This window comes from Salvelinus sp. IW2-2015, unplaced genomic scaffold (genome assembly GCF_002910315.2).
Source record: "Salvelinus sp. IW2-2015 unplaced genomic scaffold, ASM291031v2 Un_scaffold1646, whole genome shotgun sequence".
Classification (NCBI taxonomy): domain Eukaryota; kingdom Metazoa; phylum Chordata; class Actinopteri; order Salmoniformes; family Salmonidae; genus Salvelinus; species Salvelinus sp. IW2-2015.
Window position 1 is genome coordinate 23,551 of NW_019943059.1, and position 16,135 is coordinate 39,685.

Here is a 16,135-nt window from a genome sequence, read left to right on the forward strand (position 1 = left end):
CCCCCAACCGACCGAAGAATACATAACATAGCATGAGTTATAATCTACAATAATTAATGAATTGTCTCTTAAGAATTTATCTGAAACTACCGCAGTCAAGACCCACTCTTTAGCCCTACGAAACTGAACGCATCTTGATGACAGATTTTCCCCGGTGGAGTCAAGATTTAGCCCTCTACCAAACCACGCCACTAAGGAAGAGACAGCATAAGTGCCCCCAGGCCCTGCTAAAGCTCTTATGGAAGGGAAAGCAAAGAAATTGATATACTCTTTGTTGTTGTTCCATACCTTATCGCTCAAGTCAGTGGGTCTAAGGGCCAAAATCACTTCCAAATGAAGACAAAAGGCAGTAAGCTAAAGTGGATCGTTTACCATTCTCTGACCCTACTCGGTCAACTGGGCCCTCTGCCTTGGTAACTTTATCCCAAAATTCCCAGAAAAAACGATTGGAACCCTTGTTATTTCATTGTTAGGTCACCACATTTCTCTGACCACAATGTTAGGTCAGTACAGTGCTGATTTGGCTGGTCCGGATGAAATCCATAGGTGTTGGATTTGGCTAGTGACAGCAGGATGACCTCACCTCGTCGGATTATCGATCATGTGTTGTATGACAGGGCCGAGGTCACTCCTAGGTCAAACACTCTATCCAGGTCCCCTCCACCACTGTTCCCTCTGTCCAGTCATGTCACAGAAGAACTCAGCATTCAGTTACAGCAGAGTCAATGTGATTTATGGCAGTTGTTGCTGAAAACCCTTCCTTCTCACCTCCACTGTTTGGGGCTTTGGGCCCAGCCTGACATGGTCCAAGACACTGCACTTAATGACGGTGTGATGACACCCCGTAGCATACAGTCACATGTCCAGAGAGCGATGCTCGCACACTACATGAGATATGCTTACGTTTGAATCACACACGCCACACTCAAACCCAAACCCAACTCCAGGGCGCACACACACACACACACTACACACCAGCACCACACACACCACACACACACACACACCATCACCATCACACACCACACACAGCACCACACACACACAACACACCACACACACCCCCCACCACTACACACAACACCACACACACAACCACACACCAGTCACACTGTCAGCGAAACACCACACATCCACACCGTAATTCCCTCTCACGTGAATGGTACTCAGACGTCTCATAGCCCACACACACACCCCACCCTTACAAGCACCTCCCTGTGTGCTCCTGTCCAATCAACGCCTAGGACAATTCCTGTACAGCTCTCTATAATTGACCCAAATGCCCCTCAGCTTGGAACTTGACACGGAGCAGCTAGAACATGTCCCAAACTAAAACCTCACAACAACCCCACTTTACATTACATTTAGTCATTTAGCAGACGCTGTCTTATCCCAGAGCGACTTATCAAATTGGTGCATTCACCTATGACACGTGCCAAAGTGAACAGCCCATTACAATCGTGCATCTAAATCTTTTAAGGGGGGGGGGGGGTGAGAAGGATTACTTTATCCTATCCTAGTATTCTTAAAGAGGTTGGGGTTTCAGGTGGTCTCCGGAAGGCTGGTGATTGACTCTGCTGTGCCTGGCGTCGTGAAGGAGTTGTTCCACCATTGGGGGGTGCCAGAGCAGCGAACAGTTTTTGACATGGGCTGTGAGCGGGAACTGTTTCCTCAGTGGTAGGGAGGCGAGCAGCGTGCCAAGAGGTGGATGAACGCAGTGCCTGTGTTTGGGTGTAGGGCCTGATCAGAGCCTGGAGGTACTTGACGTGCGGTTCCCTCACAGGCTCGTAGGCAAGCACCATTCGGTCTTGTAGCGGATGCGATTCAACTGGAAGCCAGTGGGAGAGAGCGGAGGAAGGGGTGACGTGAGAGAACTTGGGAAAGGTTGAACCTCAAGAACGGCTGCGGCGTTCTGGATGAGTTTGTAAGGGGTTGAATGGCACAGGGCAGGGAGCCCAGCCAACAGCGAGTTGCAGTAAATCCAGACGGAGATGACAAGTGCCTGGATTAGGACCCTGCCGCCGCTTCCTGTGTGATCGGCAGGGTCGTACTCTTGCGGATCGTTGTGAGCATCGAACCTATCGGAACGGGCCATCCGCCTTGAAACTGTAGTTTGATGAACCGACGAGGTGGTCGTCAGGATCACGCCAAGGTATACATAGCGCCTGGGTAGGAGGACACATGGGAGTTGTCACCGTGAATGGCGAGATCATGGAACGGGCCAGTCGTTCACGGAGGAGAGGCAGCTCCGTTCTTGCCCGAGGGTTCAGCTTGAGGTGGTGAATTCCGTCATCCCACACTGAATCTGTTTGCCAGACATGCAGAGATGCGATTCGCCAACCTGGTCATCAGAAAGGGGGAAAGGAAGAAGATTAGTTTGTCGTGCTCGTCTGCATAGCAATGATAGGAGAGACCTAGTGGAGGTCTATGAACAGCAGCAAGTGAGTTGGTCGTATAGCGAGAATACGGAGAGGGGCCTAGAACAGAGCCCTGGGGGATCACCAGTGGTGAGAGCACGTGGTGAGTGAGACAGATTCTCTGCCACGTCCACTGTAGGAGCCGACGCTGTCAGGTAGAAACGCAATCCAGCGTGGGCGCCGCGCGGCGATGGCCCAACGAGAGGTGGAGAGGGATCTGATGGTTCACAGTATCGAGCAGGCAGCCGATAGGTCTAGAAGGCAATGAGAGCAGAGGAAGAGAGTTAGCTTTAGCAGTGGCCGGAGCGCTCCGTGAATAACAGGAAGAGCAGTCTCAGTGTGAAGTGACTATCTTGAAACCTCGTACTGATTTGGCATTAAGAAGGTCCATATCGGAGAGGAGATCACGCGGGAGAGCTGGCCAAGGACGGCACGTTCAGAGAGTTTGGAAGAAAAGAAGAGGGATAGCTGGGTCTGTAGTCTGTTCTGACATGGGAGGGATGCAGAGTTGTAAGGCTTTTTTCAGAAGGGGTGGCAACTCTCGCTCTCTTGAAGACGGAAGGGAGTAGCCAGCGGGTCAGAGGATGGAGGTTGATGAGGCGAGGTGAGGTAAGGGAGATAAGTTCTCCGGAAACTGTCTGCGAGAAGAGAGGAGGGATAGGGTCAAGCGGGCAGGTTGTTGGGCGGCCCGGCCGTCACAAGCGCACGCGAGATTTCATTGGGAGAGGGGGAGAAAGAGGTCATGAAGCACTAGGGCTAGGGCCGTGTGAGCAGAACCAGCGGTTGTCGTTTGACTTAAGCAAAGAGGATGCGGAATGTCGTCGACTTCTTTCAAAATGGTTGACGAAAGATCATCTGCAGAGAGGGAGGGTAGGGGGGGGCGGGGGTGAGGGGGAGGAGGATCAGGAGGGAGGAGAAGCGTGGCACAAGGCTTCCTAGGGTTACGCAGGCAGATCTGGTAATTTAGAGTGGTAGAGAAGTGGGGCTTTAGCAGCAGTAGCCAGAAGAGGAAAGTGTAGAGAGGAGGGAGTGAAAGGATGGCCAGGTCCGTCAGGGAGGCGAGTTTTCCTCGCTTTCGCTCTGGCTGCCTTCGGAGTGCTGTTCGGGCAGCTTGTGAGCTGCAATGAGTGTCGGCCACGGGAGCGGAGGGGAGGACCGAGCCCGGCCGGAGGAGAGGGGACATAGAGAATAGAAGCAGATGTGCAGACGAGGGAGGAGAGGAGGGTTGAGAGGCAGGTAATCAGGAGATAGTGTTGTAGAAAGGTTTGAGGCAGTAGGGAGAGAGATATAGGAGAGGAGGAGAGGTGTAGCGGGGGAGGAGAGAGCGAATGGTGGGCGCGGCGCGATCACATCTCCGAGTCAGGGGCAGTGGTGGAGTGTTGGATGAGAGGCGAGAGGGAAAGATACGAAGGTAGTGGCGAGATTGGATGGGGAAGGGAATATGAGGGTTAGGATGGAAGAAAGAGCATTCAGTCAAGGAGGTCGATGCGTATTGCTGGCCTGTGAGTAAGGGGGAAGGTTGAGAGGGGAGGTCAGAAGGGAAGGCAGGAGTGGAAAGAAGAAGGCAGAGAGGTAAGGAGTCCAAAGGTCAGCGTGGGAGGTTAAAGTTCGCAAACTGTGAGAGGTGAGCCGTCGTCAGGGAAAGGAGCTTATCAGGGCATGCACACTCATTGATGAACTCTCGAGGGACCTGGAGGGCGATAAGATAAGGATGTTTAAGACTTGAAGGGCTGTAAACGTGTACAGCATGGAATTCAAAGGAGGCGATAGCAGTGGGTAAGGGAGAAAGAGAAGATGACCACTTTGGGAGAGATAGGATCCCGGTCACACCCCGCTGACAGCATGCTCTCGGGTGTGCGAGAACACGTGGGCGAACGAAGAGAGAGCAGTAGTGAGTAGCAGTGTTTCTGTGGTGATCCTGTTCCGTCAGTGCCAAGAGTCGAGGGACTGGAGGAGGCATAGGCTGAGATGAACTCTGCCTTGGTTGGCCGCAGATCGCAGTTCCAGAGGCTACCGGAGACCTGGAATCCACGTGGGTCGTGCGTGCTGGGACCGACCAGATTAGGGTGGCCGCGGCCCGCGGTGGTGGAGCTTATGTATTGGTCACTGTGCAGCGAGAGGAGAAGAAAGGGATACAGACAGACCGCAAGTTGACAGGCGTACCAGAAGAGACTAACGTACTGCAAGGAGATTGGAATGACAAGTGATGGATTCGAATGTGTCGAGAAGTTAAGCTTGCGGTAGCAAGAATGTTATAGTGAATGGATTAAGATGATACAGTACTGCTGAAGTAGGCCAGCTTGGCAGTGGTGGCGTAATGTTGCTTGTGTAGGCTAGCTTGGCAGTGGCTATGCGTTGTTGAACTAGTACACTAAATAAGCTCTTCCGTTGATGTATGTACGTTTCTACAGTGATGCATTCGGGGCTAGCTGGCTAGTTATGCAGTGTTGATTCGTGACGTTGGCGTTAAAAGATCGCACAGAGTGCTGAAGCTAACTCGTAGAAATCGCTCTAGACATTACACATGACTCTTTGATACATAAGACGGCTAATGTGATAGCTGTGTAGGTAGCTAGATAATCAAATACAACGTTGTGCTGTATAGTGAAATGAAATGAAAATGCTGATACTAACCTGTGAGCGAAGCGAATGCGCGGAGTTGTAGAGTGGAAGTTTATTCGGTAGATCGTTGGCAATACTGTTAGCTTAGCACGTGTCTCCTATGTTGAAGGACGACAAATAAGCTGGCTAGCTAACCTGGTAAACTTACGTATAAATTAAGATAATCACTCTAAACTTAACACTTCTACACTACCAAATTTGCTTGGATTTAACAAGACGCAAAGACACTATGTACTAGCTAACACTACAGCTAGATCAAGTCGTTCAGATTGAGTGTAATAGTTCTACAGAGGCGCTAGTATCTGGGTAGACGCGTGGAACGGGTCGTTGCTAGCTGGCTAGCTGCTGAGGCAGCTAGCAGTGACTGCGTTAGGACGACGTAATACGATAATTACGCAATTATTTTTGATACAAAGACGGCTATTGAGCGTAGCTAAGAAGAAATTGCTACAGATTAGACAAATGAAACCGTTGTACCTCTAATATGAATGTTAATTGAAATGTAAGAATAGTCTATAACTACCTTGCCGGATACCAAAGGCACAATGCGGCAAATCGACAGTCGCTGACGCCGCCCTCCGGCTTCCAAACCCGGAAGTAGCTCACCAGGCGCCCCAGACCCATTTGTAAACCGAATGACACAACCGGCACATTCCACCTCTGAAATGCCTGTTTCTCCTGTTTCACTTCCCCATCCCACCCAGGGACACATTGGCTGTGTCCCAAATGACACTATAGTCATCCTATAGTGCACTGCTTCTTGCACATTGCACTGCTATTGACATAGTCAAAGGTAGTGCACTATATGGGACAATATAGGGGATCATTTGAGACACAAGCCATTCTCGCCGGACCAACTCCGATTCTCTCCCTGTCTTMATCTCCATTCCCTCCCATGCCCCTGTATATCTAAACCAATGAAGCAACAGCTGCTTAAAGTGGCCCTATCTATCTACCCCCCGCTACTACCACTCATACTTACACTTGGCTTTTCCCACAGTAGTTGAATCCCCCTACGGATCATCCCACTCTAAATCCCTGCGGCCAAGTGGAGCCAGATTAAGATCTGAGAGCTTCCACAGGATCCTTATCTCCAACAGGGAGACTCCGGCTCCATACTGCATCTCTGCAGCTCTGCAGCCATTTCAAAGGGATCCAGTCCGCAGTGTTGTTCACTCAACAGTGTTTATTATGGGTCCACAGTGGGTCCCGGCTGGGTTGCCTCTGTCACATTCTAGCTGTGATAAGGAAGAGTTTGAGAGTGTTGTGGATGTGATGAGAGGTTTGGCCAGTAGTGGGTGCTGTTTGTGGTTGTATTGGAGGATACACGTGGAATGGATACAGTCAGGGTATCCATSCTGGCTTGAACAAATAAAACAGATAAAATGGCTAACTGGGTGATTCCCGATACTTTTACCTCTGCGTCGCTTTCTAAGAGAACATTAATTGATTGAAATACTTTGAGAAATTCAAGGGGAGTTTTCCAAGGGGTTCATTACTGGGATTTACTGAACAGAAATGTTGATTCTCTCCTTTTTTTCTGTCCTTCCTTCCATCGACCCGTGTAGAAGAGAAGTACATGACGGTGCAGCCGTACGCCAGCCAGGGGAAGGACGAGATCGGCTTTGAGAAAGGGGTCACCGTGGAGGTCATCCAAAAGAACCTGGAGGGCTGGTGGTACATCAGGTGAGCATCACCTKCTCCCATTGGTCCTTACTGTGGAGGGCTTCCTCTGATTGGTCCTCACCATGGAGTGACAGGCACCTTAGCCAACGGAAAACATTGCTCCAGTTAAGAATTTACACCTATTAGGGATTTTAACGTACATTTTCTAACACTCTAATGAAATGAGTCCCCTATCATTATTTTCGGAGATGTGATCACGGCAGAGGTACATCTCATCTGTTGAATGGTATTGTAAAACATATGTGGCTCGTTGGCGATCCGGTGAATGCGTTGTGTGTGTGACCTGTTCGGTGGAAGAGCGACAGAGTGTGTTGTATACTCAGTAAATGTGCATTTCCCGGCCTGTTGTTTGTAGCTTCCTCATGGCCCCGACGGCCTTGTGAGCTCCACTCTCCAGCTGATGATTACCACATGCTACTCTGGACTCTGCTCTGGCTTAAAGAACAGTCCTGTTACATCTCTCATATATTATCCACAGACCACAGGCAGCCGGAGGCACCTTGATAGGGGAGGACGGGCTCATAGTAATGMCTGGAATGGAATTAATGGAATGGTATCGCACACATCAAACGCACGGTTACCTTGTGTTTGATTACATTCCACTGACTCCATTCCGGCAATTAATATGAGCCRCCCCCAGCAGCCTACTGGCTCACACCACAGTCAGAATCAGTCTATGTTKTTRRATGTGTATGAGGACATCTAGTGGTCGTAGACAGTCAGTGGGAGAATAAACAAAATAAAGACTCCCTTTGACATCGTAAATAATTCTTGAATACTTGTCAACCTTGGCTGAAGATGTAGTCAGATGTTTTACTGCTGATGTACCAGTAGTATTACTGACGGACATCAAGTGGAAGTAATCACAGTGTATTGCTTGTAATGACTTTGTAGTCAACACAAGATGCACTTTTTGACAGGTAAGGGTAACTATTTGACCGGTAAGGGTTACTATTTGACCGGTAAGGGTTACTATTTGACCGGTAAGGGTTACTATTTGACCGGTAGAGGGTTACTATTTGATCGGTAGGGGTTACTATTTGACTGGTTAGAGTTACTATTTGCCCGGTAGGGGTTATTATTTGAAATGGTAAGGTTACTATTTGACCGATAAGGGTTACTATTTGACTGGTTAGAGTTACTATTTGCCCGGTAGGGATTATTATTTTTGACCGGTAAGGGTTACTATTTGACCGGTAGAGGGTTACTATTTGACCGGTAAGGGTTACTATTTGACGGTAGGGGGTTACTATTTGACTGGTTAGAGTTACTATTTGCCGGTAGGGATTATTATTTGACCGGTAAGGGTTACTATTTGACCGGGTAGAGGGTTACTATTTGACCAGTAAGGGTTACTATTTGACCGGTAGGGGTTACCTATTTGACTGGTTAAGAGTTACTATTTGCCCGGTAAGGGTTATTATTTGAATGGTAAGGGTTACTATTTTTGACCGATAAGGGTTACTATTTGACCGATAAGGGTTACTATTTGACCGGTAGGAGTTACTATTTGACCGGTAGGTAGGTTACTATTTGACCGGTAGGAGTTCTATTTTGACCGGTAGAGGGTTCTATTTGACCGGTAGGGGGTTACTATTTGACCGGTAGGGGGTTACTATTTGACCGGTAGGAGTTACTATTTGACCGGTAAGGGTTACTATTTGACCGGTAGGAGCTCATTTGAACCTTTTTTGATAGGAGTTACTATTTGACCGGTAGGGGTTACTATTTGACCGGTAGGAGTTACTATTTGACCGTAAGGGTTACTATTTGACCGATAAGGGTTACTATTTGACCGATAAGGGTTACTATTTTGACCGGTAAGGGTTACTATTTGACCGGTAAGGGTTACTATTTTACTGTAAGGGTTACTATTTGACCGGTAAGGGTTACTATTTGACGGTAAGGGTTACTATTTGACCGGTAAGGTTATTATTTGACCGGTAGGGGGTTATATTTGACGGTAGGGTTACTATTTGACGGTAAGGGTTACTATTTTACTGGTAAGGGTTACTATTTGACCGGTAGGGGTTATTATTTTGACCGGTAAGGGTTACTATTTTACTGGTAAGGGTTACTATTTGACCGGTAGGGGGTTTTATTTGACCGGTAGAGGGTTACTATTTGACTGTAAGGGTTCCTATTTGACTGGTTAGAGTTACTATTTGACCTGTAGGGGGTTACTATTTTTACTGGTAAGGGTTACTATTTTACTGGTAGGGTTACTATTTGACGTAGAGAGTTTATTATTTGACTGGTAAGGGTTACTATTTTACTGGTAAGGGTTACTATTTGACCGGTAGAGGGTTATTATTTGACTGGTAAGGTTTACTATTTTACTGGTAAGGGTACTATTTGACCGGTAGAGGGTTATTATTTGACTGGTAAGGGTTCTATTTTACTGGTAGGGTTACTATTTTACTGGTAGGGGGTTACTATTTGACCGGTAAGGTTATTATTTTGACGGTAGGGGTTACTATTTTGACCGGTGAGTAAACTTCCATTCTCCTCCCTATTTTGCTGCTAGGTACCTGGGGAAGGAGGGCTGGGCCCGGCCTCATACCTGAAGAAGATGAAGGAGGACTTCTCATCCCCGGGTAGGAAGAAGACCCTGACAGGCCTGTGGAGATCATCGGCAACTCATGGAGATCAGCAACCTGCTCCAGAAGAAGTCCAGCAGTGAGAAGGTAAGGTTTTAAGATTTCGCTTTACTTAAGATTTCATTTGATTGAACTTTTAGCTTTTTAGTCTTTAAGCCACTTTTTTTCTATTTTTATTAGCTTTTGTTTGCTTTATCTCTTGTATTGAATTGTTTTTTTTTTACTGTACAATTGCAGTTTAAATAAAGTTTGATTTGATTCGAAGGATGTCCAAACGGATGGAGATTCCACCAGTCCTGAGCGCCACATCTCCAAGAGTGGAATCAGCCTGCCCATGCCCTATGCCCAGGTTACAACCCCAGCCCCGACCACGGCCCAGGTCCGAGTTCCAGTCCTGGGCTGAGTTCTGGATCTGGGATGGGTACCTCCAGTCCTCGCTGGGCCTGGTGCTAGTGGTCTCTACAGGACAGTAAGGGAAGACGGAACCTGGTTCCCTGCTGTAGCACGTGTCGCTCCACACAGAGTGTCGATAGGTTGAGTGTCATCGATTATGGAGTTGTATGTTGATTCAAATTAGACAATTTACTTGACTGAAGTAAAATATTGTTTTCTTCTTGCATAGGCTTTGAGGCTATGGTAAGACATGGAAAGACGAAGGTGTATAGTGTGAATCTAATATTAGACTAATGTTTGGTGGCTAATATATATCTATTTGACTAATATTTGGGTGCTAATTTATCTATTAGACTATATTTGGGTGCTAATATATATCTATTTGACTAGTATTTGGGTGCTAAATATATATCTATTAGACCTAATATTTGTGTGCTAATATATATCTATTACTAATATTTGGGTGCTAATATATATCTATTTGACTAGTATTTGGGTGCTATATATATCTATTAGACTAATATTTGGGTGCTAATATTATCTATTAGACTAATATTTGGGTGCTAATATTTTCTATTTGTCTAATATTTGGGGGCTAATATATATCTATTAGACTAATATTTGGGTGCTATATATATCTATTAGACTCTAATATTTGGGTGCTAATTATTTCTATTTGACTAATATTTGGGTGCTAATATATATTCTTATTAGACTAATATTTGGGTGCTAATATATTTCTATTTGTCTAATATTTGGGTGCTAATATATATCTATTAGACTAATATTTGGGTGCTGGGATATATTTGTGTGACTAATATTTGGGTGCTAATATATATCTATTAGACTAATATTTGGGTGCTGGGATATATTTGTGTGACTAATATTTGGGTGTAATAAAATGCAATAAAAACATATATAGTGCTGGGTGATATAACATTTTGATTGGGGTTTTACGGATATACTAAGGTTTGTACTCGTCTGTTATGTGTGTACAATAGACTACTAATTGCACTTCTATCATTTGTACATTTGACAGTAAATGAGGCTAATCTATGATTCCATTCATTAGGCTCTCCCAACCTCCGACAAAAACCTCCTCCTAGAAGAGAAACAAATCTGGTAAGTCACTCTCAAATACAGTATGTATCAGAAAACGTTTTTTTTTACACATAAACATAGAACATTGAACTCAAGATTGCTTCTTTTTCTATTCCTCTTGTTTGTGCAGGGCTTCCAGTTACCCAAGCCACCAGAGCCCCCTACTGTGGAAGCGGAGTACTACACCATCGCAGAGTTCCAGTCCTGCATCTCTGATGGCATCAGTTTCCGTGGAGGACAAAAAGCCGACGTAAGCACCCAGAATCTTAGAGATAGATACAGTATATATACAGATATTTTGTTTCTGGATAGATGYATAGGCTACTGTCTATATGATCTATCTCTATGCTCAGAACCGCTGTACATATGTTGGTATTGAAATCTGTCTGAGCACATTAAATATGAATGACAACTGACAGCTGAAGCTTCATAGATATGGCCTTGACGGTCTGTTCACTTTGATGATGCTGGCAACATACTGTATAGAGGCCAACTGGATGTCAGGGTGGACATTTCAAGTTAGAAGAAAAGAGCTTTTGTTTTGATTTCTCTAACCGTCGCACCAAGAATGATACCCAGAATATGTAGGATGTAGGATCTTAATTTGAGCCAGTTTGCTACAGCAGGAAAAATAATCCTGCAACAACAGGAAATTTGAATTATTATGTCGATTATAATTAATCTACATCTTTTTTTGTAGGGGTTGATACGTTGTTCCTAAGGGAAAATCAAGTCTGAAATTTCAAACTGGAAATTACTCACTTCAGAAGACTTTTAAAATCTCAAATGCACTACACGTTTTAAATGTCTTGCATTGCAGGAATGCTATCCTGCAACAGAGTGATCAAATGAAGGTCCTACATCTGTAAATGGGGAGGATGATGGTGTGATAGTGGAGGGGATGTTGGAGGGAGGGAGAGAACAGCAGTATAGAAATAGGACACTATTACTCTGACCCTCTCCCTGTGCATTATAGATGCCAAGTTCTTCTGCAGCAGGGTGATCAAATTAAGATCCTACATCTGTATAACCGCAACGCTCAAGAGATCTACATGTATGAGAAACATTGTCTACTTCCAAAATGACACCCTATTCCCTTTATAGGGCACTACTTTTGATCAGGACCCATTGTTAAAAATATTATTTTCATCAGTGTGAAGTTCAAGTGAGGCTGAATGTTGATTATAAAGTGATAGTTCCATCAAGTGTGTCAGACTGTTGGTTATCTTCCCACCTGTCTTCTCTGTAGGTCATAGAGAAGAACTCCGGGGGCTGGTGGTATGTCCAGATCGGGGAGACGGAGGGTTGGGCCCCCTGCTCGTACATCGACAAACGCAAGAAGCCCAACCTCAGCCGACGAACCAGCACGCTTACTCGCCCCAAAGTCCCGCCCCCAGCTCCACCCACCAAAAAGCAAGACTCAGAAGAGACGCCATCACCTTCTCCCAGTCACTCCATCTCCTCATCCTCCAAAGCCCCAGAATCCCCCAGCCGGCCTACAGTATATGAGGAACCGGAATATGACGTTCCCGCTGTTGGATGCGAGGGCGAGTCGGACACAGATTCCCTGAAGGGAGAGACAATACATCGCCCCCTGGAGGTGAAAATCAACAGTGTGGTCTGTGAGAAGTACCGTAGTTCTCCTCCGGTCTGCAAGACCTCCCCTGTGATTATCAGCTATAGAAGAAGGTCCTTCAGGTCCGTTGAAGAGATGGCCAAGGAAGAATGTATCTATGAGAATGATGGCTTCAGGTGCAGTAGTGGTGATGAAGGAGCTTCGGCCAAAGGCTGCGGCGGTTCCAACTCCCCAAGGATCTTCCACTCCTCGACTGTACCCCGCAAACCCTCAGGGTCTTCACCTTTAGCAGGGGGAAAGCCATTGAAGAAGATCGCCCCGGAGCTGATCCGAAGCCAGTCCCTAGCCAAAGCCGACACCAGCCCCAGGTCGTCCTCAGACGAATCTGGTAGAGGTTCCAGGAAACCTCCAGGCATCCGGACGGTGGAGCAAAGGATAGGCCAGAGCCCCTCCACCAAGCCAAAGCCCTCGGTGAGGCCTAAACCTCTCCTCCCCACCAAGTCAGAGCCACAGTGCCCTGAGAGGATGGACATCACTTCCCTGAGGCGCCAGTTGAGGCCCACGGGTCAGCTCCGGCATACCGTCCATGGGCTCAAAGACTCAGAGACGGCCTCCGTCATCTCGTCGGAGGACTCCCATTCTTCCCGCAACAGCACCTCAGACCTCTCCTCCATCTACTCCAAAGGGAGCCGGGGAGATTCGGATCTGGAGGGGTTCAACCTATACCGGACCACAGACGCCTACGACAAGGTCCAGGAGTCAGAGCTGAGCTTTCCATCTGGGGTGGAGGTGGAAGTCCTGGAGAGGCAGGAGAGCGGCTGGTGGTACATCCGTTGGCGGGACGAGGAAGGCTGGGCGCCCACTTTTTATTTGGAGCCCATGCGCCAAGGAAGGGACGGCGGTGGGTCCGAGTCTGACGGGCAGCGCTCTGGGTCGGGCTCTGGGTCGGGTACCGGGAGCAAGTCCAACAGCCTGGAGAAGAATGAGCAGCGCGTGCTGGCGCTCAACGACATCAACCTCCAGGGACTCACCAATCACCACCAGGTGCACCATACGCCAGGGGGTCTGAGATCGAGGAACACTCCCCCCATCCCCTCCAAGCCTCCGGGGGGCTTCTCCAAGCCGGCTGTGCTGGTTAACGGAGCCGTGAGAATGAGGAACGGTGGGGTGAGACCGCAGTCTGCCGTCAGACCCCAGTCCGTGTTCGTGTCTGCACCACAGCCCGCCATGGTCAGTCAACATTACATGACGAGTTCCCTGAGGCGGAACGAGTCATTGGCCGCCCACAACCAGTATCGTACTGACCAGTACCGCTCRGGTTCCGCTACCCTCGGCGTGCGCCGTAACTCCTCTTTCAACGCTGTGCGTGCGCAACCCGTCACAGTCGAGACCCGATCGAGACCCTCAGAGCGCTCTATCACCACCAGGGGGTCTTCGGCGGAACGATTTGGCGCKGGTGGCGGCACGGATGCCTTGAGCAGGGTTGGGGTTGTTGTGCAGCGTAATGGTATCCCCGTCTCCACAGTCAGGCCAAAGCCTATCGAGAAGAGCCAGCTGATCCATAACAACCTGGGGAGGGAGGTATATGTTTCCATCGCTGACTACCGGGGGGACGATGAGACCATGGGCTTCCCTGAGGGCACCTGCCTGGAGGTTCTAGACAGGAACCCCAATGGGTGGTGGTACTGCCAGGTCCAAGATGCCCTGCACCCCCGCAAGGGCTGGGTCCCCTCCAACTACCTAGAGAGGAAAAAGTAATGGCCTAATAATAATAACAATGCCCCCCTTTGATGATGTCACTAAGAATATTGGTGATGACATCACTCCATAAGAATGTTACCCCACAAGAGCTACCACAAGCAATATGCTCCAAATATGTAAACAAATGATTGATTCTGAAATACTTTATGTAACAAACAAAAGAAAATGTTGTTTTAACCTTATAATGAGAAAGAGACACTTTTATTTCTGGTTTACTAAAATGTACACATGAAAGACTAAAAGTCCAGATTMTTGCSTGCGATATGGGATGTAACGAGAGACTGAAAACGGGGTTGGCCACCCGCCGGGGTTAGAAACCCAAAGATGTTTTTGGAACTTTGGAACGATGCGATTTGACACGACACCTTCTAGAAGGGGTTTACATTAGAAAGAGAAGATAGCTGGGCAATGATGGCAAGCCTTATACCTGCCCTTGTGACTCTAATGCCAAATAGGTGCCTTTCGTAGATGATCAACTGAATGGGGGTTCGAAGAAGTGGACGGAACACATCGGTGAATCAACGTCATTACCAAATGTATTACAGTGCCATAGGCCTATGAGCATGAATACCACCAAAATTATTTTTGTAACGTTCAAGAGAATCACTTGAGTATGAGTGTTTAGGAGCGTTACCGAGCGAATAGGATCAATCTAGAAGTGTTGTAGTAMAATGAATCAAATAAGAAAAAACCAAGAGAACGGGAGAGATATCAGTGACTCTCAGTGAGTCACAATTGACTCACGTAAAATGACTAATCCTTTGATTATCTTTTTTAGACATTATTYTATGTTTTGTTCTTTAATGTCTCTGTGTGTCTTTTTGTCTGTCCTTAGAGATGTATTTCTGCTTTCTTGTGTAACACTCCACCGACAGCCCAGAATTGGAAAGAGTCAAAGTTTCCTCWCGGATATTCGGATCTCTGAAGTTTCACTGATGGAATATCTATGTTGAGGTACACGRAATTAGACGAACTTTGTAGTTTCATCCTGTTTTTCTAGTCCCACTTCTTATTCTATATTTTCAACCAAGCCTACAGAATCTTGCACGCAAATAAAGCCAAAACCTGTCAAGCTTGAAATCTAATTAAAGTATACTTATTGGGGAATAAATTCCAATTTAAGGTGCTTTTCAGTTAAAAAAAGAATTARCTACCACCAAGATATTACTTTACACAATAAGTTTACACAATAGGTTGTCTGTATTAGTCCCWGACAAATATCTTTTTATATACGCTTTAGTGTATACAGTATAGCAACCGCAGTTGCAGTTGCACAGAAAACAAGTACTGGAAATATGGCTTAATAATGGTTTTTAAATCCCAGGGATATATTTCCATAGCCTCGAGCCCACAATGTGATCAAACCAAAGAGGAATATCATTTCATTGGCTATTTTGTAGATTTACTATTTATTTATGGGCACAAATAGCCTAATACAGTGTATTCAAAAAAATACCTAAAACGAKGTTTCAAAACTGAAGAATATACAGTATATATTTTTTTGATAACATCAGGACATCTGGATTTTCTGAACCCAAATCAAAGCATGTTGAAACATGCGGATATTGCTGTGCAGTATTGGTTTATGTGGTATGCAATAGAGTTTATGTTTACTTCCTTGCTTTAAAAGTAGTTTGGTATCTACTGGATTTAGAATAGTACTGCAGGACTATTTTGAGTTACTATTTACTTATACGTTTTTCCCAAACACAATACTGATATTACTTCAAAACGATCCCCAATTGAAAATCCAAATGAAGTACTATTTCAACTGGCTGGTGTTCAAGACTGCTGAAATATTTTTCTAACAGTGTGTGAGCTTCTCAATTGAGGTTAAACACGAACTTTTCATGACATTTTCTGCTGGACAGTATTATAGTATTAAACAAAGTATTGTACCTGCTAGATCGCAGTTATATCTGTTTTAGCCAACCATAGTTGTTTTTTGTTYTTACAGTGTGATCACACATAGACAATAA

At 46.3% G+C, this 16,135-nt stretch overlaps 1 pseudogene; it reads left to right on the plus strand.

The window, feature by feature from the left end:
* LOC112071574 (SH3 and PX domain-containing protein 2A-like) overlaps positions 1 to 14,454 on the plus strand; it is a 24,348-nt pseudogene extending 9,894 nt beyond the window's left edge.
* Positions 14,455 to 16,135: the final 1,681 nt, after the last annotated feature.